At 37.1% G+C, this 27,241-nt stretch overlaps 1 long non-coding RNA gene across 1 annotated transcript; it reads right to left on the bottom strand.

Moving 5' to 3' along the window:
- On the bottom strand, positions 1–24,420 carry LOC113960912. The gene is made up of 3 exons (XR_003532144.1): positions 24,373–24,420; positions 2,082–2,144; positions 1–33 (listed from the first exon to the last, which is right to left on the bottom strand). It is a non-coding gene; the product is annotated as an uncharacterized LOC113960912 (long non-coding RNA).
- Between the last annotated feature and the right edge of the window lie 2,821 nt (positions 24,421–27,241).

The raw sequence follows: 27,241 nt of genomic DNA, 5'->3' as shown, positions 1-27,241 counted from the left end.
TCTAAAGTAGTGGCTCTGCTTCCAGGTATCTCTCTGCAAAGAGGAACACAAAAAATGTACAGTTATCTAGCTAGTAGCCTGCATGCATCTCATGCAGAAAAACTGATGCTCTTAAAACTCAGAAAGACGCCACCCAACAGATGAAGTACTTGCACTTCTTCCTCTTACCTGACTACATTAAGGCAAAATTCATTTATATGGAGACTAAAGGGAGCTCCTGAAAACAAAAATCTTCTGCTATTGTGAGCAGTCATTTTGTGTAATGACTTTTTTATGCTCATCATGTTACATCTGACATGTAATTATATTTTTGTTATCACTTTTTTTGTCCCTGCTACTCTTCCTGGGATGTATTTTTCATGATGCCATGAGAGCTTTTGAATTTCTCTGCAGCTTTGCAGCTTCCCTGGATATAGCTTTTATATTATTCATAGGCAGAAATGTAGATGTGATAATAAAAAATGGTCCTTTAGGAGGGAATGTTTATGATCTTCTTTGCTTCTTGATTCAGAAACTGGTCCAGTTTTATCCAAAAGACAAGATAATCTCAGTATACTGGGATGCACAAGCCTCAAATCCATCAAGATGGGCTTATTCTGTAGATGCAGCTTTTGTTCTGCATGGTGCAAAACATAAGCCGCTTGATCAAAATGCTCAGGCTAGGTGGACATGCTAATATAACTCATGCGGCTTGAGCATGAACCTGGGCTGTATGTCACCTGTACAGCAAAACCACACTTGTGCAAGCTGCAGAGAATCATTTGCGTATATGTGCACATGAAATACACCATTTTGAGTTGGATTTTATTTGGAAAACTATTGATGTCAGATATAATGTCCATTAGAGGAAATCAGATCTTCATACCATGAATCTCAAACCATTCAACTTTGAAAGATACTGCTGAGATGTTAGTTTCTTTCAGTTTTACCTGCTTTTCTTTTCTTTCCTGCTAGACTGTATGGACATGAAAATCTACAAGAAAAGTTTTTGTAAAGATTTCCAGCTTAACTGTGGAAATAAAAAATGTTTGGGCAAAACTCTGATGCTCATGAAAATTAGCCTGCTGTTGCCTGTCCTCGTAATATTTAAGTAATAGTTTATTGGGAAGTTGTAACACAAACCTAACAAAAGAGTTAATGAGCTATTTTTGCATTTGAGGAAGACTCCACTTTGCTTCAATTTGACTGAAGTATGGGGAAAACCTCTAGTTGTTTCATTCCAGTTCATCTGCCTAACTGCAGTCAAATGTATGCTGAGTAAATTGCAGACATATTTACCTATACATAAACCTATTACAAAAAAGCTTTGTTTGTCATTCTTATTTGCTCTCCAAATCTGACTCCTGAAGATTTAGGCTATGATTATGCTGCTCTTTTAGACAGTGGCTGTGAAACACAGCAAGTCACTGTCAACAATGTTTATATATGGATTAGTTTTACATTGCTTTAGGTCTTCAAACTCACTAAATAATTTCTGGGACACTTTTTCACATCTGAACATGAACTCTGATTAACTTACTTTTGGCTGTGGAAAATTCTCCAGTGACAACTTAAGAAGATCTTGGAATGTTACAGCACAGCTCTTTTTTAAAAATAGTAAAAGTACCTCTAGTTTTCAGTCCAAAGTAACATGAAGCAACAGACACCTTGGTACACCCTGATACCAAACACTTATTAATGACTTCCTTCCATCAGTAATATATTGGTTACACTCCTGCTACATGCATACAATAAAATCTACTTTATGATGAGGCACATGACTAGGTTATCATTATCATATTTTCTATAATTTTCTAAGAAAATTATATAAGTTTCTGTATTTTTCTATGTATATACAACTACTGTGATACACTCTGGTGGTTGACACTATTTTTCAGAAACAAAACCCAAAGGAATTTGATTATTTTTTCCCAATCCAGAAAACACTATGGAACTTTGGAAGTGATTCATCAGAGAGTCACAAGACAGATTCAAGGAACAGCAAAAATACTTTACAGGAATAAAATATATATAAAAAAATTCTATGTTCTAATTAATCAGAATGAGAAATGACAATTTAATACTAGTTTCTAATTACTTACATGGGGAAAGGTGTAAGGTAATGTAATTCCTCTCCTTTCTTTCAGAAAGTGGCCATAATGAGTCTAATAAACCAAAGGAAAAGAATTAAACAGAATCACACTGGATCTGAGGAGTGAATTTTCAGTAGTATAATGGTCTTTGAAATAAAACTCCTAACATTCTTCCAGTGGAATCTTTCTGGTCTGAAATTAAGAGAAGATAACATTCTGAAAGAAATTCTACAATTCCATCATAAATTATTTGACTTGGAGGCATTACTTGCTAAAAGCGTGTTGTAAAATGGTCTCACGTGGCTTAAAAGTTATTTTATATATACATATATACTTAAGCTTACTGGAGTTAATTCAACTATTTAATATTTTGAAATTTGTAGTATCTTTATTTGTTATCCTGAGTGCTTTTGCTCTGGTCCGTGCTATCACATCTAGAAATGTGACTTGATCAACTGGAGTTGTGTCACTGAATTTGTTGGTGAAGAACTGAAGCAAAAATAAACTAAAAACTATTAAAAAAAGCCTTTTTCTGTAATGCCACTTTCAATTTTTCTTTCAATTTTAGGTCCCAGGAGGACCTGCAACCTGATGTAAATGTGGTATCTTTAAGTGCACTAACTTTAGCACCGAGAGCTGACTTCAGCAGGTCAGCAAAATGAGAAAGGATGTAGAAATTCAATCTTTTTCGCAGCTCATTTTTCAGGGATCTTGATTTCTCTTTCGACAGACTTTGCTCCTATTAGAGCACTTGTCTTCCTATTTTTCCTTGAACTCTATTAATGGCCTCAAAACATTTATAGTTGATACTGGTAAGGACAGTAATCTACTGAATTTGTTTCCATAGGATTATATTTTTGGATATTCAAAACTATGTACTGTGCATAAATCAAGTTTTATGACTATTTAAATCAGTTCTCCATCTGACCTGAGTGCCATTCTTACTTCATATGAAAACACAGTCGAGATTTTACTGTCCATTCCTTATGATGATTATGAAAATATTAGATTCCCTACCACAAGTCAAGATTTTATTTTCAGTTGCTCTCATAGTTATTCCAGTCTCCAGTATTTCTCTTTGTAAAATAGTAATAGGGGTTTTGGTATATTTCTCTGATATGATAGTGTATAGATATGGAGACTCACAACTTACTGAGAATGAAGCATTTCTGCTTCACCTTTAAAACGGAAAGAAATAGAGCTGAAAAATTTGACTGCATTTCAAATGCTGAGTGCAGAGGTTTATTTGGTAAATTTAAGGTAATTTTGAAGGTAATTTTGAAACTGAGCATTCCAGTATGTACCATAAAGTTCAGTTTTTGAAAGGATTTGAGAAAAAAGCTAGAATAAGAAAAAAATTACCATCCACTGGTCACTTAATGCTATTGGTTTGTTAGAAGGGGGATGGAAAAAAAATTCTAAAAGTCTACTGAAAAAGCCAAAAAACGCATGTGCTCTGTATGCCATGACTGTACTTTGAATTGTAATTATTTTTTTGTTTAAGGTGAAAAAGAATTTGTTGTCTGTTTTGGTTTCTCAGTTTTCTCTCATCAACCTGCTCTAACAAAATACAAAATCATTCAGTCTGTGGCCCAATTTATCCCAGTATCCCCTGTGAAAGAGCCATTTGTTTACGCTAAGAATGAGGAATCAGGTATATGAAGAGATACTGGAATTCTGCCATATGTTGTAACATATGGATAGTTTTCACTGTGTTAGGTCTACATGAAGAAGGGACAAATGTACTTCATTATCCTATCTTGAACGCTTAGAGTACTTAGCACTTCCATAACATTGCAAAAGGATTAACTGACCATCACCAAAACAGAGGTTTTGTACATTTTAATTTAGAAAATATAGCCTACAACTGGGGACAATGAGGTACAGAATGAGCATAGAACTAAGTTGGTCTTGATTATTAAGACATTGGAGTTCTGGATTTCTGTGTTTTTCTTTTTTTTTCTGTTGTTGTGCCACTACCTGTCAATGTGCTACATATGTAGCGGGCTTTGAAATATGTACCTTTGTACAATATGCGCAGAATTATCTTCGTTGCACATTGGAAGTGACAAAGAAATAGAACTGCCTCTTGTTTCTCAAATGCATTGAATGATAGAGAAATACATAACGCATATTTTGAGTTTTGATAGTAGTACAAATTCAGTGTGAGTTACTGTAAGTTAGTTGTTGAAGGACAGTTTTCCTCCTCTTTCTGTGGCTTGCTACCTGAGGTAACATTGGTGAAATCACATTTATATTGGTAAGACTTAGCTCCTTCTGTATTTGAGAAATGTAATGAAGAGACATGCCAGGAGAATTATCAGCAATTATCAGAGGGATAAAGAAGCAATCAGCTTCTTGCTCCTTTGATCACTCATCCCAGCCCACATATTCCTCTCCAAAGTTGTGGTTGTACACAGGCCTTGTACACATTCCCTATTCTTGAAAGTTACAATATGTAAAACATTTCTGAGCAATATCTATTTACAGAGATATAATCTCTTCTAAATTCTAGCCTACTATGGGTTCGGTATGACTTCATGTGGTATTTGTAGTTGATTTCACATGGTACTTATAGTCATGGCTATAGAACCAAAACTCAGCTTTCTCAAACAGTTTTCCAATGAATTCTTGGCTGTTTTGTTTACCTTTCCTTTAACCCAGTGATTGAACATATCAAATGGACAAATTTTTTTCTAAAAATGGCATACTAGATTTTTGTTCAATTTTGTTTTGTTTTGTTACAAAGCAAGGAAGTTGACCTCTAAGAGTTCTCAAAATCCTGACAAACCTCAGCCACAAGGAGCAGTTTCAGAAATGTCCTTTTACAGTATTTCCATAAAATATATGTAAGATGTCATTTCATTTCCGAATAGGTTTAAATGAATTCCCATTTCATTCTGTACATATTTGCAGCATGATTTTGTAGACAAACTCAGATGATCTGTGCTGGATGAGGTCTTAAGCTCATGTCCCACAAAAATCTTTCTATAAACTTAATATTGAGAAATCTGCAGTTTTTATGAAGACAGTTAAACCTCTTGAACTGTATTTTAAGCACAATATAAAGTTTTTGAGGAGTCATTGATTGTAAATTCTTTTGAGTAGGACCAGAATTTGCCTACTATTTATAACATAACGAAAGCAGTGTGTCTCCAGGCTAGAAGGGGCCTTTGGGTACAAGTGGTAAATAATAATAATAATTCATTTAGGCCCTGTCAAAAAGTCATACAGAGAGATATGGGACATTTTACCTGGTGCAGTTTCTACCATCAGATGCTATAACTTTAGTGTCATTTGTAACAGAAAACAGTCAGATTTTAAAATTAAAATATTGTACTTAGGTGTGTTATTAGCTTTTCAGAAGAGTAATAATATTGGACAACTCTCCAGGCTTTTTTTATATAAATGTGGCTGTTCTCTGTGTAAAACTCAGTTTGGGATTTATCATGGTATGCTTAAATTGGAGAGCTTGATGTTGACATTAATTCATTGAAAGGCAAGCATTAAATGTTATTGTACATATGTTATAGCATATGGCAGTATTTCATCCCTCATCTCTTTCTTATGCTCTGTCCTCAGAGTCACTAAAAGTCTGTCCCATGAGATGACTTTTTGTTAAATTTTGTTAAATTCAGCAACTGAAGTAGGCCATGTGTCAACTTCTTTGCTGAATAATATGGCAGTGTTAACACTTGAAAATTATCTTTTCTTCAAACTTTTTTGGTTGGATATCTATAGAGATCTTAATCTGACCACAGAAGTCTCTGAGTTAATTCTCATCAGGTATTTATGAGATATTTTAATTCATATATTCTATTGCTTTATTAACTACAGTGTTGTTTTCAGACATTTGAAGCATACTAGTCAGATGTCTGTGGGCAGAATAAACTTCATCTCTGTGAAGCTCCGTGGTGGTGCGTAGGTATGGACAGGAAGAATGGTTGATCTTGCAGCTAATGCCTTGGTAGTAAGGTATTGGTAGTAAAACAATGTTTTTGCAGACTCTGGATTACCTTGCTGTATCCCATCTCACTTTGCACATAGACACACATACAGGTGAAGGGGAGAAATGCTAGCACAGCACAAAGTGGTGTATGTACGGTATATCCTCTGCAGGATGTGATCTTGCTTCAGCCTTTCAGACAGAAGGAAATGTTACTCTTGTTGCTTTACTAGTAGTTCCATTTCCACTGCCTTTCTGCCACCCATGATTTTATAAAACTTTATCACAGCCAATCTCACATCTTTTTCAGGCTGATGAGTATAAGCTTATTTAATTGTTCTTCGGTTAGCTTTCTTGCTGCCTTTGAACATTTTCCAGGTCTTCTATTCACTCTTTGAGATGGAAAGTTTAGTGCCCCATGGTATTCAAGAGGCAGACATGCCATGGATTTGTACAATGGCTTAATTATTTTCTCTGTTTTTTGGTTTTGTTTTGTTATTTCTTTACAGCTTTTAAAATATTTTCTAATTTTTATTTTTTTTTTGTGCTACTACGGATTGAACTAAAATTTTTATGGAAGTATTGATTTTTCTCCTAGACCTTACTACTGAATACTAGCAGCCAGCTCAAATCAAACTTAGACTTTAGGGCTTGTTGGGTTTAAATTAAAAAATTTAATTTATTATTTAATACACAGCTAAGCCTTGGATTTATGAATAAGCAATGAACAGAAATTTTCAGACTATTCTGACCATTTTTTTTCTTCTTTAATATCCCAGTGCAGAATTTCTGATCATATTGTCTGGAATACAAAAGTGACAGTTTTAGCTTCTTTTCTTACAGAAAGATGACTTGTACAGAAATGGGTATGTAGAAAGACTTCTGGAATAAAGAGAGTGCTTCTTAGAAGACTGGAATGCTCTGACTCTTCTAGCCTAAAAGTGGCATGATACCAGTCCAGAAGAACATCGTGAGGGCCAACACCTAGGAGAGAACTCCTGCCAAACTAAAGGTCAATTAAAGGTCAACATTAGTATAAAATGAAATTTTTGTAAGCAGTCCATGAATAAATTTTGTGCTAGGATTTAGATGGCTGATAACTTTATTGCTATCAGGTTACTAGTAGCAATAGTGAAAACAAAAGAAAAAAAAATATGTTTTCATTATGGAGTTTAGAAGTTGAACAAAGATATTACCTTGTTATATTTCCTGGAGAAGCAGGAAACTAGGCCCAAGCATACCTCTATGCTTGTCTTCTATTCATGTAAGTGGAAAAATGACATTTCTCATCATTTGAACAGCAAAGGGAGAAGGGAAAAAAAAAAAAGAAGAAACTTTGCCCAAATCTTCCAAGAGCATTTGGACCCAATATTGGAATGTGTGTGACCAAGCATAATATTTCCAGTAACCCTATGTGCATCCAAAAAATATAGGTTATAACTCAATCTTTGTTCATTCTTCCTGTTCTGTTGCTAAACTTCAAAACCCAATACTATATGCTTTGCAGTTGCCATTTTTGTCAAATGGATTTTCTAATTAGTAATGTCTCTTGAATGGGTGTAGTGAGCATTAAAAATATGATTTCTGTTTGCTGTTTCTGACATTTCCACTGCCTCTTCAGTTTGATTTTTCCTCACCTAAAGTCAAAGTACAACCTGATAGAGACAAAGAGGAGAGAGGAAAGACTAATTTGTACATTTTGAGTATTTTTCTTTCTGATAGGAACATCATCATGGCTAGGCTTCGCGAATGAAGATTTGGGAAGGGCTCTACCCACGTTTGTTGCAAACGCTTTGGTGGCTAAAAAGGCCAATACGAGATAGGCATGTCCGGTTGCAAAAGGCACAGCAGAAAGACTCCTTAGATGGTATATTCTGCGAGGCACAAATCTTTCTGCGTTGTCTTTTCTCCTCAAGGGTGATCCTGCGTGCTTTCTCAAAGGCATCAGCCTTTGTTTAGGCCACCTTTTCTAGGCCCCTCTCCAAGTGGAGCAAGCAGTGCTGTCCTTGAAAAGGCTGCTTGGTCGTTCAGGGTGCTGCCCCAAGAGACTCTCATCTCCATCAGTCTCAAATGACCAATATCCTGAACCGCCTGCATGCAGGGTTGGGTCTGCGGCTCCCAGTGCACCTTTCACCTGCTGTTTCGACCCTCGCCTGTTGCTACAGGACTTTTTGCATGTGGGTAAAGCCTTCAAGCCTGCGCAATGGGTTTTTTAGGTGAGATGCAGTATGTACGGAACTGAATCCACCCTTTAATCCTAAGGTTCATCTACCAGGGCCGAGCGAGCTTGGACGGTGGCAGAGAGGTAACATACCCAATTGCCTGAATGGCAGAATACAGCATACTGCCTGAACCAAGCCCTGGATGCAGAATGCTGCTTATCTTAATTCTTGTCATTCATTTCTTCTATCCCACCCCCTCTTACTATGTTCTTTAGTGACAATTGCATTCCTTTCCAGCACATTTTCTTACTCACATTATATGCTATTCAAGCTCTTTTATTTAGGATTTTTCACACATCCTTCACATCTCCTTTACAGTCTCCAGTCAATAAGCCCTAAGATCTAAACACTCCTTTACACTTCATGGCTATTCCCTTATCACATGCATTTTCTGTTGCCTAAAGGCAGATCTGTACAATTTTTTTATTGAAATCTGGTTTGTTTTTTTTCCTAACCAGATGGAAGATGTGTGAATGTGTCTAAAAAACTGAGAATACCATTAACTTGGTTTTTACAGAGCTCTGGGAGACACAATGTCTCTCTGGCTCCTTTTAAACTAGGCTGAAAAAAATAGTAATAACTCCACAATACAAGCAAAGCAACTTTAGCACAGTATTGTGTTTCTCATACAGTTCAGATTGCAGGGAAAAAAGATGCACTTCTACTGCTGTGCATTAATCTTTTGCTCTTTGCAAGAGAACACAATCCCCAAGTCATACACAAGCCGGATTTACATTATTTTATTAAGTATTGATTGTAATGCTTGAAGCCTTTATTGTTCCAATTTATCAGAGCTTTTTGCACTGTGATGGGTAGAAAACAGTACTGTTCAGTGACTGCTTGTTGTGCACTCCACAGCTGATAGGGCTAAAGCAGCTAAGAAGTGGTTTTGTTATCATTTTTGGTTCGGTTGTTTTTTTTTAAAGTCAATAGCTTCAGAAGGGAAAGCTATGTTAACCCAATTTCCTCAATAGCTGGTGTTGAGCAAACAAAATTAAAAGCATCCAATCTCTTACTGGGCATAGACATCTGAATAAGGATTATTTTATAAGAAGTGGATGTCCTTCTCTCACTGCAGCTCTGTAAGTCTAAATTCATTAAATGCAGAAGGTTAGAAACTCCTTTTTTTGGCAGAGATGTTCAATCTTATTTTATCAGAGCTCATCTAGTCTCCTTGTTCAACTACAGAGTACAGTTATTGCTTTAATAAAACATAAAATCAAATTTTAAAAGAGAAATTCAGTGTAATCACCAATATTTTAAACAAATAATCATAAGACTCTATGAAAAAGTATATAGGCACAAGGGAGCCAAGACTGCTTTCTGACATATTTCACACAAGTTTTCTGTTCTCAAAATATGCATTTCATAAATGATGACTTGGAGGATTACAATTCTGGAAAACATCTGAGTCAATTTTTTGTCAAAATATTGCTTATCTACAGACATAATTATACGTCTTGTGAAACAAGGTTGCGTTCTTGCACTCTCTTCACAATCTTTTTCAGCATGATGCTCCAAAGGGCCACGGCAGACCTCGATGAAGAAGATGGTATCTACATCCAGTATTGTACTGATGGAAGCCTATTCAGCCTAAGGCGACTGAAGGCCCACACTAAGACCGTAAACCATCTTATCCGAGAGCTGCTTTACACTGACACTGACGCCCTTATTGCCCACACAGAAGCAGCTCTGCAGTGTTTAACTTCCTGCTTTGCAGAGGCTGCTGAGCTTTTTGGGCTGGAAGTCAGCCTGAAGAAGACAGAAGTTTTCTATCAATCTGCACCTCAGGAAGTCTTCCATCATCCCCATATCACCATTGGCCAATCAGAACTCAAATCAGTCCAGCAGTTTAATTACCTAGGTAGCCTCATCTCCTTGGACAGTAAGATTGACAGAGAGATAGACAACAGGTTAGCAAAGGCATAGAGAGCTTTCGGTAAGCTTCATAAAAGAGTTTGGCGAAATAAACACCTGAAGAAAAGAACAAAGATCAGTGTTTACAGAGTCATTGTGCTGTCTACTCTTTTATATGGTTCCAAATCACGGGTCATTTACTGCCACCACCTGTGACTCTTAGAATCCTTCCATCAACGCTGTCTTCATACAATCCTAAACATCCACTGGTCAGATTGTGTGACCAATACGTCCGTTCTAGAACAGGCAGCAATTATAAGTATTGAGGCCATGTTGCTGAGAACACAGCTGTGTTGGGCAGGACACGTCTCAAGGATGAAGGACCATCACCTCCCTAAGATCCTGCTCTATGGTGAACTTGCCACTGGCTGCCGCAAGAGAGGAGCCCCGAAGAGGAGATACAAGGACTCCCTGAAACAACATCTCAGCCTTGGCCATATTAATCATCATCACTGGTCTACTCTGGCCTCCAGTCAGGAGGTCTGGAGACACACTATCTTAATGCTGCTGCTTCTTTTGAGAACGCACGTAGGATCACTCTTGAGGAGAAAAGACAACGCAGAAAGAATCGTGTCTTGCTGATACCATCCAAGGAGTCTTTCAACTGTTCATTTTCAACCTGACTTGTCTATCTCGCATTGGCCTCTTTAGCCACCAGTGTGCTTGTAGCAAGTGTAGGTAGAGTCCTTCCCAAATCTTCGTTCACGAAGCCTAGCCATGATGATGATTTATACATCTAAAATAAATCTGAAGGGTGTGACAGAGAAATCCAAATCACCAGTATAAGAGTGTCTGGGTCAGAACTTGATGGAAGTAAAAACTGCATCATACCTATTACAATATTGGTTTAACTTCATATGATAGTTTTAAAAACATTGAGACTGCTCTCTGCCCCAACTTTCTACGTGTTATTATGCATCTCATCTATGAGTTCTGTAATAATATTTTGTATTTCATACAGATAAAAATTCACTTCTTAACTGAAGGAGGGTTACTTGAGCAATGAATCCACCTTTTGAGGAAAAACAGAGATACTCATCTGTCTCATCTTCAGATATTTGGCCATTAAAGAACCTGAAAACTCAAAGTCATCGAAAATCTCATTCAGTTTCATTTTGGATGATCTGTTTGCTTGTCAGCATTTCAAGGGAATTCTCAGCTACAGGCTGCTGAGGTCTGGTTTGAGGAGTTATTACAGAGCATATCCTACTGTGCAAAAGATGCAAAATATTTTCTGGTATGTCTTCAGTGTTAGTTCATATCCTGAAATCAGCAACTGAGGGATTTGAAGCAGGGTTGTGTTTTTTTAATTATACAGTAAAGTGCTTCAGAGGACACAGAACCACTGTTACCATCTCCATCTTATTTTTTTCTGAAATTGGGAATTACAGAGAAGATTCATCACCTGTGGGTGAAAGGAAAGACGACTAGTTCCCTACAGCTGAGGGCTAATGGAGTTGGTATCTAGGTCTGTCTGTAAGAAATAAGGACTCCAGCGTTGACACAGAGCTGGTTACCTTAGGCAGCTGCATGCCAGGTTAGTGGCTGCTGTGAAAGTTGTTGGTACATATCAATAAATTGCTGCGTCCTTCAGGAGGAACCTGAAAATGTAATTCAGGGTTCTGTTAGATGACAGGAGAAACTTCAAGGTTGTATAAGGCTCACTGTTGTAATGTCAAAGTTCTGTTGCAGAGTGGGCTCTTGTGCAATAACAGAATTACCCAAGGATTCCCTAAATATTCTCATGAACACTGCTTTATGCAAAATGGAAATGTTTCCAGAGTTTAATCCTGGGATACACATGTAGGACAACCCTATATATCCAGTATATGCAGGTATGAACCTCAAAGGTGCTCTGTCACAGCCAACACCCACAGAAAATAATGTTGTTCTTTTGCATCTCTGCCTTTGTTTTAAATTTATTTGAAGTTCATTCCATATATTTAATTGTAGTGATGATAATTTAAAAGACTTTGTTAAAGGTGGATGGATAGTTCAGCTAAACCATGCCTTTTTCTTATATCCAACTGGAATTGTATCAAGCCTAAGCAGAGACTGAAATTTCTAATTTCATGGAGGTACATGAAAATCGAAAAGAAATCCTACCTTGTTTTCCTCTTTGGGAGCCTGGCAACAGTCCACCTGAGTGTATGGAGAGCACTCTTGGCTAGCCCAACTGACAGTATCAGGCTGTGAAAAGCTTCTGCAGAGGGACTGATGAAATAAAATCCAAGGTCTTCAATTCACAGCTCTGCATTGGCCAAAATATCTGTCTTCTTGGAAAAGTACATGTCAAAGAGTGGAAAAGTGGATAGTCACACTGGCAGAAATGTTCCTGGAATGCCTTCAAGAGTTTCTGCTAACAGCATGGCCCAGGGCTTTTAATGTAGAGCATGGCTACAATTTGGAAGAGAATTCTTCGCATTATACATTCTGTGGTTCATACACTGTTAGAATCATCTGTGAGCTTTTAAGACAGTGTGAAGAGGAGTGAAAACATCTTCTTTACACCTTCTAGGAAACATTGAGTTATGGGTTTATCCGCTCAGTTCTGAGTAAACATTAGTAATGTGGTAAGTCTCTCAGTACTCCTTGTGCTGATCTCTTCCTATGCCTTTGCATAAGTCTCAGATTAGAAAGATGTAATTGAATTTGGGCTGACAAGAGAAGAACATCAAGGGCAATTAAACTGCTCTCATTTTTATCCAGGCAGGAACACTACATGTTTAGAGATTGCGTTGAGAGGTGGAACCTCTGGTCAAACAAATGTTTTGCACATAATTCTCATGAACAAGTACTTCTGGGAAAGGCAGAAGAAAGAGAACTGGCTGTATTTTCTCTTCCATGCTACTAGATTGTATCTAATTAGCCAGGTTTATTTCACTGGAGAGAATCATTGCTTGCAGCTGGGAAGAATTTTTTTTTTACACATTTATAATAAAATTACTTTTGATTGTACCTCTCTTCAAAAACAGGCCAACAGCAATGAAAAAAAAAATCAGAAAAGCACTTAATAGTCATGCTGCATACTTTTACATTTTACTTAACTGCTTGTGTTCCATCAGGATCATCTAGCCCAAGATCCGGACCCTGACGTTGTAACACATTATGGCAAGAAAAATCCAAGACAGGGAAATATTCAGAACAAAATTGATTGCTCAGAATTAAAAAGGAGTAAGCTAAAAAGAGGTTCAGAAGGTAGATTTAAAATAAGATAAGGCATTGCAGGAAAAAAGCAAAGAGAAACTGGATGTTAGGTCTGTGCCAGATTTGTTCTATTATTAATCAACATTCTGGTTCTCTAAGACTTAACCAAATCTTGCCATCTGTTCATCATCAGTCATGGAAGCCATTAAAAGCAGAACAACATAGGTATTTGCACTTGATAAGAAATGCAGAAGATCCTTAACATTCTTCATTGTCATGTAGAAAAATGGAAATGGAAAGTTGATAATTCTGCAGAGCTGAGGTTGGAAAATTGAACAGACAAGAAGAAAAGAAGAATGAATCAAGGGGAAGCTATGGGTACACTTGCGCATTACACAGACACTGCAGTTCTGTTGAGAGGTAGTTGAACAAACACACCACCCCCACCAACCCACTCCCCTTATTTAGTTTTTCCTTCTTTCTTTGTTTTTCGAAAAGGTAAAAAAAAAAAAAAATTTTGCTGATGGTTCATTTCACAGAATATAGATCCAGTAGGAAGAAGTAAAATGTTAAAACCATTAAGGGATTAATGAAGTGTCAGCATGGGGAGGATGAAGGCAAGGATGAATTCTGGCAATGCTCCGGAGACAGAAAAAACTGTCATATGTTGCGAGAGACATAACCATTGGCATATGAGGGAAAATAGGTCTGGTTCAGGAAAAAATTAAGTGCTTAAACATGTTGATTTGTTTTTCTTGTGAAATCCCAGAGATGCTCCTTCAAGCTGTATCAAGACTGATCTGTATTAAGATAAAAAACTGGTGCTTTTCTTCCTTCTAAATGGTTCGAGTTAAAAGCAAAAGATCTGTGCTCTACTGTTTCTTCTGCACCCAACCCTTAACCCTACCTTCTTCCTCAGTTCCACAACTGTAATTCTGCTGTGAAATTTGGATATTGAGAGAGAGAGATATGGAAGAAAATGCTAATATCCTTTTCTGTGTTCATTTTGTCCTTTACTTCTTAAATTTGGATCTTAGGATTAATTTTTTTATTATTTGACTCGTATAGTAAAAACTAAAAGAAGTATAATATCTTCTAATGTTTTCATGATTAGAAAGCAACTTGAATGAGAGCTATTGTTATAGCTGCCTTCTGATCATATGTGAACATACGAAGGAAATCATAGGCAGAATGAAATTCTGGCATGAATTGTGGTCTCACTCCAAATGCTATGTTACCTCATTTCAGTGATGAGACTCGGAATGCTACTTTCTACGCTGATAATAGATGGATCTGCAGAGGCTAGTATGTTTCACAGCAGCATTATGTCTTGGGTTTCATCTGGAGAACAGCAGAGTAACATCAGTGAACTTTCTAAGCTTTTTGAACATTGGCTGTATGAGTTTTTCTAGTGAAAATTACTAGAATAGTAGCATTAAGTGGCTAAAATTCTGCAAAATGGATGTATTATAAAAATAAATAGATGAAACAAATCACTTATTGTTCAAAAAGGTTTAGATCCTTTAATTTGCACAGCTCAATTCTACACTATTGCCTCTTAATACAATGAAAAATATTATACACATTTTGCTTAGTAACCGAATTTGCTTATTATATTGTGGGGGAATATATTCAATGCAACTAAACTCACAATGAAGCAAGTACATTTTACTTGCTTGCAGAAGTGAAAAAATTCTATTTTGTAGGGTACATTATTATTCAGCCAAGAGATTACTGTGTTTAGGAAAGTCTTTCAAAATTGTCTGAAATTGTGAGGATAGTAAATAATTCATTTCAATTTTTATATTTCTTCTCTCATTAGGAAAAGCTAGCTTCAAGGATATCTTATCCCAACATTTCCTCTTGTAATATGAGAATGCTTCATGTCACATAGTTAGAAGAGTTCCAGTAAGATCTTTGAGACATCTTTTAAAGAGACCAGTGAAGATTTTCCACATTTCTCTTAGCCCATTGCAAAATTTAGGCCTTTATCTCGCTGTATCTCAGTTTGCTGATGATTACATTAACAGTAACTGCTTTCTGAACAATGAGGAGGATTAATCAGTTAATGTTTGTAAAGTGCCCTGAGATTCTTATTAGGGATTCAGTTGCAAAGGCAACATATTATTCCCTCCTTTTTAAGGATTAAGATATGCGTTGGTGGTCCATAAGTAATACCAAAGAACTCTGGATCTCTTGAGAACAGAACCTCAAATTCTATAATTTATAGCTGTAAATGTATTTATAGCTTTTATCATTGTACAAGTCCTCAAAGCAAGTTGAAACTGCCTTTCTACATCAAATCTGAAGACTGCTTCAGAACAGAGAACCTGAAATGGATAACCCTGCTGATTCATAAACTCTTTAATCCTCTTCTCTGGCCTTTCTCAAGCAATATAATGTTTTTGTTCCTTACACTATTGTCAGGTACATGATTCTTCTTGCATTAATATCATGTGCACAAGGTGTGATATAAACTCTCTAGATTCTGTGCTTCATGGAACTGAAATTTCAAATATTATCTGATTCAAACATTATGGAAATCTATATGACAATACAATATTTTACGTTTATGGTTTGCAAATTCTTTTGACATGCTGTATTCTCAGCTTGACTACATCAGTGTACATTGCCATTATTACCATTATTCTTAATAACTTTTGATGAGGTCATTGATCTAAATAAATTGATATTTAGTAACCTCTGAAGTCTAGCACAAGAGTATTGCAGAAGCAGACATTAAACTGGAAAGGTGCAGTTTCCCATAAGGCTGAGATTACTGGTAGTAAAATAATGACCACATCCCTTTTTCTGGCCCTGTAGAGAGGTCTATTGTTTAGCCTTTCCAGAAATTGTCAACTTTAGACTGAAGCAGAAGCATTTGTGTTCATTTGAGCAAAGTGTGAGTTAAGAGAAAAGGACCTAACTAGCCAGCTCCTCCCTGCTGGCAGAGAACTATCATTCACTCTGGTAGGTTATTCCTGTGCCTTGAGTTTTCTCTTGATTTTTCTTAACTGCTTGTGGTGGGTTGACATTGACTGGACACCAGGTGCCAAACCCAGCAACTCTGTTACTCCCCTTCACAGCCGGACTGGGGAGAGAGTAAGACGGAAAACAACTTGTGGGTATGGATAAGGCAGTTTATTAAAGCAAAAGCAAAGTGGAAGCCTGCACGCACAAAAGCGAAGCAAAGCAAAAGATAAGACGGTTCATTCTCTACTTCCCATCAGCAGCAATGGTCGTCCACTTCTGAGCAGCAGGGCTTCAGCATGTGCAACAGTTGCTCAGCAGGCAGCCATTGGAGACAATGAATGCCTGCCTTCCTGCTCCTTGCCTTTGCTTTTATATCTGAGCTGACATCACATGGTATGGAATATCCCTTTTTGTTAATTTGGGTCAGCTGGCCTACTTGGGTGCCCTCCTAGAATCTTGCCCTCGATTGAGGAGAGAATGTTACAGTGCTGATACTGTGCCTGCCCTGCTCAGCAGCAGCCAAAACACCAGTGTGTTATCAACACCCTTCTAGCTACCAATGCAAAGCACAGCACTATGTGGGTTACTATAGGAAGTGAACTCCGTCTCAGCCACACTTGATACACTACTATAAACTGTAGCACCCTGGTAACATTCTTAATACTAAGCTCTGTATGAAATAGATCTTTTGTTTGAGAAATATGTTCTTGGTAATGGTTTCCAAATGAGCAGCAGTTTTCCAGGTTTAACAATCTGCAAAGTGCATTTTCTCTAGCCTTTCAGCATGTTTTAGAAAAGGTGTGGAAAACACCCTCCCTCTGTTTGACCACATAAGAACAAACTGAAGTGTAACTAAGTAGTGAAACACAGTCCAGAAGTCCCTCTGCAGAGGTGAGAGATTACAGAGGAAGGGTCACTTCCAGTATGATCCAGGAAAAGTTTCATAGACTTATAGAATAGTTTGGTTTGGAAGTGACTTTTTGAGATCATGTAGTCCTCCTTCATGGGGGGGGACACCTTCAACTAGAAAAGGTTGTTCAGAGCTCTGAATGATCCCAGTGATGGGACATCTACCACATCTCAGGGCAACCTGTGCCAGTGTTTCACCACTCACTACATAAAATATTTCTTCCGTATATCTAGTCAGAATCTACCCTCTTTCAGTGTAAAGCCATCACCACCTGTTCTGTCACAACAGACCATGATAAAAGCTATAGACCCCATTTCAATACTGAATGACCACAGTGACATCTTCCCAAAACCTTCTCTTCTCCAGGCTGAATAATCCCAACTCTTTCAGCCTTTCCTCATAGGAAAGGTGTTTCATCCCTCTAATCCAATATGTTTCACACCTTTAAAGAATAGCAAGGCTTCTTTTCACCATCACTAGACTCACTCTGTATAGTTGCAGCCTCTTTGAGAGTTTTCTATGCTGTGGTTCAGCCCCACATGCACTCTGGAACAAGATGTACTTACCTAGATTAAATAAATACTGATTAGCATCTTCTCCATCATTTTTCCCCATCTTCTGCAAATGCTTTTATGTCAATTTCTGCCAGTCAGAAGCACCTGGATTTACCACTGGAAATAACCCCCCTAGGTGGCAAGTGATACTTGGTTGATTGGTACAACTTCATATGGACGTAATTTGGCAAAGTAGAACACAGTTTTCCTTGTTTGTCAATAAATTAAAAATCAACTTCGAAAGTTGAGACTCATGATCAGTGAGGACATTCTTGTCTACTATTGATCACATTAAAAATGTGATAATGTGATGAAAGATTATTTTCTCAATAGACAAGATCCTGTTTGGTGCTGAACAGCAATAGATTGCTAAGAAGATGGTATTTTGTATATGCCTGCAATAGCTACATTTTCAAAAATAGTTACAATTTGCAATTAGAGCATCGAAATTATGTAAAATGGTGTAAGATTTATATTTGTGCCACAGAGCTTCAATACAATTTTCAGAAGCACTTGGGAGCTAAAAGCTTCTGGGATTTCTGTGTGATTTACGTCATTTAGGTACCTGGAAATTTCACTGTGCATCTGTGTTTCAGATGGTACAATAAAAAACAATGTGGTACATACAGGGAAACGGTGGAGCTGTGAGGATGAAGCATGAAGCAATTAAATGTTCATTAAATGTGTTGGTAGGTATCTCAGAAAAGTGAAATAAGACTTTCTCAATGAAAATGCACATAAGCATCACATATTTGTAAATAGCATTAAAAATGCAATTTATAAATATTTCCTCTGTCATAACTCTCCACTCTTTAATCCATTTTTCTAACCTTTATTCACATGTCAATTGCCACAGAGTGCTTCAGATAAAATACCGGTAATGCAGGTCATAAATGAATAAGTCAGTACTGTATCAGTACATAAGAAACTTGCATAGTAAAAACATTGGAACATCAGTATATCTTCAGCCAAACAATTATATGTAGATGTTTATCTAATGATGGCCCCTCAGAAAGAGAAAACTACACGATTTGATCTACTGTCAGGATACTATTCCCTACATCCTTCTAAGGAATCCACATACTTTAGGCATGTTAATTAATCAACTTATATGCTCTCTGAGAGGTAATGACAGCTAAAATTGTTATCAGGGCAGAACCAAAAGGTACAGTCAAGCTGTACCACATAGCCAATTCCATAGGCTTTGTTCCAGCCTATAAAGAGATGTCCCCCAAGGGAGGTCAGTATGGACACAAGTCCTTGTCTAGAAGGTATATTTTTCTTCAGAAATTTGGAGTCTGCATTAACTAGAAGACTGGTTGTATGTATGAAATTAATGCTTGCTTATGCTCTGAGTAGTGGCAGTCTTGTCTGCACAGCGGGGAAGGTTGTTTTTTTTAGCTCAGAAAGGAGATTAATTCACAGATGTTAATGAAGTGCTCAATTCTGACAGTGCTGCTGAGGACAGAGACAGGTTGCAAAACAGAGTGGGCTGTCAGTGTGCTGATGGAGCATACCTGCGGGGGCCTCTTCGTAATTAGCAGCAATGTCTGAAGGGCTTGTGCAGTGATGCTGTGCCTGCTTCTTCACCCTAAAGTCTCAAGGATCATGGATTGCCTAAAGCTGCCCTCCTTGAGCACAGGTCTTGAAGATTGTGGCTGAGGAAGCTAGCCTGCCCTGACCCTACAGTTCAGTGGTCCTCCCTGGGGAGAAAGGAGTTGGCTTCATCTGCATAGAATTGAAGTTTAATACAAAAACTATGAGTTAAAGAGATTTGGTTTCATAATTGCCATGTTAGGAAGCATTTTACCTGGAGAAGAATGTACTTTAAAAAATAACCAAAATCAATGCATGTCCACCATTGTTTTGGGTTTCTTCTCTGTCAAAAAACCTGGAAATAATTCCAATGGGGGATTTAAAGACTCACTATAAAACAACAACAACTAAAACCCCCCACAACTCCCCTCCGCAATACTACAGTCCTCAAATCCTGAAGCTCTTGACTTACTATAACATCAAGATTTGCATAAAGTAGTTTGGCTGTGATCAAAATTAAATTCCCTCTCTTGCTTCCAAGTGATCAGTTCTCTCTTATCTTCATGATAAAGAGGGACTGGGGTAGAATTTGTAAACAAGGGAAAATAGTGAACACAGCCTTCTCTGGTTTCATTGTGAATAATTCTGGCTTTGCTTCTTTGCTTTTGGCATCAGTTCATACTCCTGGCCTGGTGTCCCAAACTGTAGCCAGATATAGCATGGACTCTTTACTTTAAACTGGTATATGGTGTCATCCCGTGAAGATGCTGCCTCTGGTTATGATAATTTTAAGCAAAGTGTTAATTTAAAGGCCTGTGAAGATAGCAAAACACTTCTGTGGTGTAAGAATGATAACAAAAATCACATCTACAGTATATGAGAAAAAATGCTCTCATCAGATGAGTATGGAAATATTTACAAAATCCAAATGCTTATATGTAACTTGGATAAAGAGTTGAAATGTGACACAAAATATGGAATAGGAAAAGATTCACCTACTAATTATTATAAACAATCCATAGTATTTATTCAGATTTCAAATTCCCTGATTCCTTATACTTATGACAAAAGTGTCCAGCAAGCATAAGAAGGGTCAGCTTGGAGTGCTCTTGAGCCAAATACTAGTAACAAAAGCTGGAAGCTGGATGTAAACTATATTTTCTGTCTTTGAAAATTACATTCACACATGACTATGGTCTTTCATTCTGCAGACATATGTTTAATGATCAACGTGAGTGTGCAGTTCTAACATTTATTATAAGTTTCTTCCAAGCTTTTTTAAAAAGCACTGAAAGAAGAAAAGGCCTAAAGAGATTCTATTTGACCTTGGCAGCAGACAATGAAAGTCAGCATTTCAATGTTTTCAGTTTTCCAGCTTTGGAAAGGTAATGTCTACACTGGGAAAATGAATAATGTTAGAAAGAAGGTACCATTGTATGCCATTTTCTCATCTATGGAATACAGAGGATCTGGTCACACAGAAGGCCTGTGAAGTATGAATGAAGTGTGATATGGGACCTGATTAGGACTGAAAATTATTCCTCTACTGCAGTCCCTCTGCTGAAGTTGGTATTTCCTACAATCCAAATGTAGCTAATAGTTTTTCTACATGGGTAGTGACTCAAACTAGAGGACTAGGCATTTAGAAAATGTAAAGCTATTCTTATCAGATCAGAGCTACGTGAAGGAGAATTTAATATTTGTAATGTTTGTATAGAGATTTATCTCAGAGCCACTGCTTTCATTTATATTATTTCCCAGTCTAATCTAATATTTGCTTGGAATCTTCCTTGTGTTCAATATTTTTTAGAACTGTAATAAATAATCCAATTCAATTTAGAAAATAATAATGTTTTCCTCCAAATTCTAATAATCCTTTGATATAATCTGTACCAGTTATAGTAACATGTAGTAATTTCCTTCCCTTTCAATTTATTTCCCAGGTCTTTTTTCTTTCCTTTTTTTTTTTTTTTTGTTCAAAATGTTCGTAATGGGTTGGCAGATCTTTTTTGAATTCATGGTTTCAGAATATAATTTTCAATTTCTTCCTTTAATGTACTACATATTACTCCTGAACAATTATGCATAATCAATAATGCTGTGCTGCCCAGCACAAACTTTTCATTCATACATTTAGAGATATTCATAATACATGTTCTGGCTGTTTCTTCACTTCGGTTGTCTTATGCAGTGCATACAAAAAAGAGTTGCATGAATTCTTCATCCTTTTCAGGTACTGCAGGCAGAAGTTGCACATTTTTTATTATCACGTGAATTATAGCAGATCCCCAATGAAATGGACTTGTTTCATCCTTTAGTGTCTTTTTGCAAGACTAGTGTTAGTACATGGTAGTCCTCTGAAAACTCCATAGTTCTAACTGTTGTAGTGGATACTTTCTTTCCTAGATACTTTGAAACTCCTGGAGCTCAAGTCTAAAGAAGTTGGTCCAGCCAAACTCTTGGGGTTTTTTTGAGGTTTCATTTACTTTTCATACAAACTAAAACCCTTCATTTTTCAGTATAATTTACCAGATTCATAATGAGTAACTATTGACTTCTATAAATAGCTCCGTATTTTTACAAGCTGCTGTTTAATGGCCTCAGGTTTGGGCAGAGAAATGAAGGAAAAGAAGTGGTGGTAGTTACGTGAGGGTTCATGAAGTGTGCTGTTCTAGCCACGCTTTTATCTGGGGCAATGATTAACCTCCCAAGCCAGTTAGACATGGACTGGGTGAGAACTGTCTTCTTAGACCTGTGCATTGAGGAGAGAGATTTGTCTATGGTACAGTGTCAGTATGGTTGGTAATAGCCAGAGCTTTCTCAGTCATAGATCTTATTATGTTCCATCTTCAGATAAGTTATTAAATTACTTATCCCCATTGGAAATGTCACTTAAATGTTTTTCCCAGCTAGGCAGGCTGTATTCTAGTAGAGACAGCAGCTCTTTTATAGGCATCTGTTATGGCTATTTTAACTATAAATAAACTTCCTTCTCTATGTGTTCGGCTTTCCAAAACTCACTTGTAACACTCTTCAGAATGCACATTTGCTTCTCAGTTGGCTCTGGACCTTGACTGACTTTCTGCTTTGCATACCAAGAATGCCAAGCCACATGATCCTAATTTAGCAGGTCTTCCAGAGGTGTTCTCCATTGTGCATCATTTACAGTGTCTTTCTCTCTCTGCTGTGGTACAGGTATCTAACTAGCTTTTGACACTATATCCACAATTTAGGGATTTGTTTCAGGGGTATGTGGTGCTTGAAAATTTTAACCCAGTTTCTCCAATTTAAATCTTCTGTTTCTGTTGAATGAATTATAACTTCTGTAACATATTCCCTTCTCAGCATAGTGTAAGTGTCAGGTAAACATTGAGACAGTTTTAGTTAGAGTTGAAGGGAACTTTTTTCACTGTAGTAAGTATTTTAAGTACTGCGGATGCTCGTAATTTTAAAGGGAAATTTAAAAAAAAAAGGAAAAAATTTGGCATAAATTGTAAACCAACACAATACTATAGGTGTGTGTGGACCTAACATTCTGTGTGCATATTGGATCTGATCTCTTCTGATATATTTTTTGACTAGTTAACATGTTTGGAGGACAAATAATTTTCTAGAAAAAAAGAAGGCTTTACTGTGGGATAGATTTTACAAGGAGTAAGCTCAGCAAAAGTACTTCCCAGCATAGTGACTTATAGATTAACTTCTTGGCATAATCTTATTCTACAAAGTCAAACAAGAGTTTGCTTTCCTAAACCAAAGTAAATTTTACTTAATATTTCTTTTTGCTGTTGGGAGATAATAAGGAGGTCAGTGATCTGCTCTGCTGAAAAGTTCTAATTCTATTTTTCTGGAGGTTTATGTTCTTCTACTAGTAGACAGTGAAATGTTTACTGTGCTAAGGATGCTACTGTTGGTGAACCATTGGATTATTATTATTACATAATTATTAAATATGGTTTACAATAACAATTATGTAGCAATATGAGAAAGGACACCTGTTATAGTGTCATAGGAATGTATCCATTTAAACCATGTACCTAGGCATTAAGCTAGAGAATGTTTGTTACCCTCAAATATTAAGTATTCTTATGTCACTCCTCATAGAACAAACAGAACATTCAGCATGTGACTGTGGACACCTGGATAGCTAATTCCATAATGAGATTAGAGTTGTGATTCATTTTGTATACCATGGAAATATATATAGGGCATGCTGGTCTCCAAACTGCCCGAAGTTTAAAACTTGTATCCAAATTGTTCCTCTCTCTCCATGATAATGACTAATCATAATATACTCTTTGCTTTTTGTTCATGGTGCATTAGTGATGCATTCATATGTGCATCAAGCTTAACTCACAAAATAGAATATAATAGTCTAATTTTTCAAAGCACCTAAAACTCTTTGGCCTGTAGATTTTGAATGCAACTTCATACTTGGAGTGCTTGCTACTGCTTTTGATGATGACTCTAAGAGCATGATTGCAGCACTCAAACAATACCACAGCAGAAACCTCTGAGCTAACAAAACTCTGAGTGATCCAGGTTGGTAAGGAACGCAAACTTACTCAGGTCTGGAACCAACATGGTGTATTTACGTTGCCTTATGCCTAAGCAGAGACCCCTGGTGACCTAGTGGTTAGCATGCAGGACTCTCACTGCTGCAACCCGGGTTCGATTCCTCGGTCTCCCGGGCAGATGGAACCCGTTAGCCCTGTGAGGCCATCCATCTATGAGAAGGTCACTCTAAACAAACCTACGTCCTGAGGACCTCACTGCCATTGTCCAAGCTTGCTTGGCCCCGGCAGATGAACCTGAGGATTAAAGGGTGGGCTCAGTTCAGCGCATGCTGTGTCTCACCTAAAAAATCCATTGCGCAGGCTGGAAAGGTAAAAGACCTTTCCCCAAGTCTTCGTTCGCGAAGACTGGCCATTATTATTATGCCTAAGCAATAATTAAAAAAACAAACAAAGAAAAGAAACAACCCCCCCCCCACGTAAACAAACCAACCACAAAAAAAGCCCCACAAAACCAAAACAAAACCACCCAAACAAACAAACAAACAAACAACTCCTCCTGAAAACACAACAAAACCTACCCAAAAAGGCACCATATCGGAAGTCTCTAGCTGGTACATACTTACCAGTCTGTAAGTTATTCATTAAACATTTGTAAACATTTCCAGAACTGAGTTTGTGCTTCCAGGAGAGCATTTGCAGAATTAATCTAAAAAATATAAATGCATCTTTAACACAGTTACGAAGAATTTTTCTAAAACTCATTAATTTGATCAGGTTTGAATTTGATAATTCTAATGAAAAGATATGAAAAGATGTATGAGAAAAATGCCTCAAGATTTTATCTTTCTTTTCCCTGAAACATTCAAATTATAATTCATACTCCTATGAGGCAAAATAAACAGGTCTACTTTTTTAATACTCCTCAATTTGTTTTTGCTGCAATAATGACCTAGAAGTACTGTAGGGGTTGTTTGGGCCTACCCATGTGAATATTTTCTTTAGAGGAACTTTGCTACAACATCAGTGTTGTTGCTTTCCTTTTCTTTACTTCCACCCTCAACTCAAAATATAGTTCATAATGCTAACAAAAATATACGCCACTGTAGATAGACATTGTTAGTGTACTACTGTAGATGTGCACACACAGCAAAAAAGTATTTGCATGTTCATCGTCACTGGCATATTTAGAGAAGATTGCAAGTTTACATATACCACTATAACATAATCAGAGAAGAAAGGTATCTAGACGTGAGTACAAGATGCTGGAGAATATATGATCAAAGGTAGCTTCTCTACTTCTCAGAATAGCAACATTCATTGTGCAAAGACAGTCTTAGCGTACTGTTGCCCTAAACAGTTGTAGAGTTTTTTCGCTGTAGCTCTTGCAGACCAGACCAGGTGGTAGAAATCTCAGTAAGGAATATGGAGTCCTGCACATGGCTTAGATCTCTCATGTCAGCCTACAATGTATGTGATATATGAAGGCTGAACAGGAAATCATGTCTGCAGACCCATATGGCCACAATCTGCCAAATATAAGGGTTGATGAATCTAACTGAAGGTTGTTAAAAGGTGAATGTCTCAACAGCCTTTGTTGCCCAGTCCTTTTGTGCAGTGTGAAATTTAACAAAAACATACAGGTACATCCATGGCATTAAAACCAGCATCCTTCACAGGAGCGAGAATAGGTCAGACTTAAGGTTTTCTCCTTACATAGATATCTCTTTGGGTATACCTTTGACATATTCGTGAATATCATATGAATTAAAATCTGTCATTTTACACAGAACACAACAGTAATTCATAAAGATTGATGGGATACTTAAAGTGTTAACCTCTTCCTAAGGTGTCTAAGTACCCTGATATCCACTTCATTATCAATATTCCCTGCACTGTATTTATATAGATGAATAAATCTAAAATTGTTTAATTCATGTTATATGTTTAGGCATAAGGCTAGACTTAACTGGATGCTATAGTATGAAAACACAACACTACTGTAATTTGGGATTTTACAGGGCTTAATTTAAACATTGGAAATATATATTCCAAATAGCCAGAATGAAATCTTAACAAGCCATGATGAAAAATAAGACATCATTGAAAACACAAATGTTTAAACAAGGACTATGTCTATTTTGTTGTCATAAAATATTTTTGTTGAATTTTGTTTTAGCGACTCACTTGTGAGCTTTGATAAAGAGATACAGTGAAAACTGCAGTTACAAACATGAAGAACAAACCATCAAGTCTTAACCTGCTGCAAATGGTCATTTGGAATATGAGTATCTTTTTCAAAGAACTGACAAAACTGAGTTATTTGAATATTTAGAAATTACTTAGAAGGAAAGAAAGAACCTTCCACATTATTGTTAGTTTGTCATTTAAGCACGAAGATTGCTTGACTTCTTTCTTCTACCCATCTTCCTTCTGAGCTCTGTTTTGGAAACACTATTACTAAAGGAATTCTGCCCAGAGCTTTTCATATAAGCCTATACCAAGTGCAAAAATTTTGGATGCCTTCACCACACATCAAATTATACTCTGGTTCTTTCCATTCCTTTTAAAACTGCTTCCGATTTTTGACTCCATTGCAGTGCTCTTCTGTACTATGTATAGATAGTCAAATTTTGCTGTGAGTTCTCCTTTGGACTAACACGTCATGTTGCAGTGGAGTCCTGATCTCATAGAAATCCAGAGATTGCGCTAATGATGAACTCTGGCATTATGTAGCTGGCTTAGATGGTGGGACATGGAACCCCTGACTTCTAGTTTTAAGTTCACAAAGCTAATAGCTGGAGAAGGAGGCTGGAGGAATCCAATACATGTGGTGTTAACTTGATACAAATGTAATCAACAATTGATAAGATGCCACTTGGCAGCAGACGATGTTGGAGATTTACATAAAAACCACAGGAATTACACAAAACACTTCTAGTCTGTAAACAGACGTGAAAACTGATCTCAACTGGCGTATGCAAAAGCACTGCTTTTAGCTCTTGAGTTGAATGCAAATTACTTGAGAATTCTGGAAATTCTAATACATTATTTTATAGTCTTCTCTTATAGTTTGGAGCTGGCTCCCTGCCAAGTCTCCAAACCTTACCACAAGAAGTCCCCCCCACCCCAAACCAAGGGAGGAGAGGGAAAAAAACCCAAAAGAACCGAAAACGAGAGAGAGACAAAGCAGTATATATAAATATTTTTACAGTTATGTACAGTTGGAATATATATATTCAATTTCAGAGGGAAAAGGGAAAGGGGAAGGGAAGAACAAAACCCGAAATAATATATATATATATATTATCCCGATCAGTAGCCCAAGGTCTATCAACTAAAAGAATTAGCAGAGAATATCTTACTACTCTCCTTGGGACAATGGAGAATCACGCTGGGGTGACTGCCGGCAGCCTCTGCCTCCCAAGGTCGACAAGGCCTTACCAGGCC

This window comes from Neopelma chrysocephalum, unplaced genomic scaffold (genome assembly GCF_003984885.1).
Source record: "Neopelma chrysocephalum unplaced genomic scaffold, ASM398488v2 Primary Assembly neopelma1_96936, whole genome shotgun sequence".
Classification (NCBI taxonomy): Eukaryota; Metazoa; Chordata; class Aves; order Passeriformes; family Pipridae; genus Neopelma; species Neopelma chrysocephalum.
Note: the sequence above shows the minus strand (reverse complement) of the source record. Positions and strands in the feature narration are given on the sequence as shown.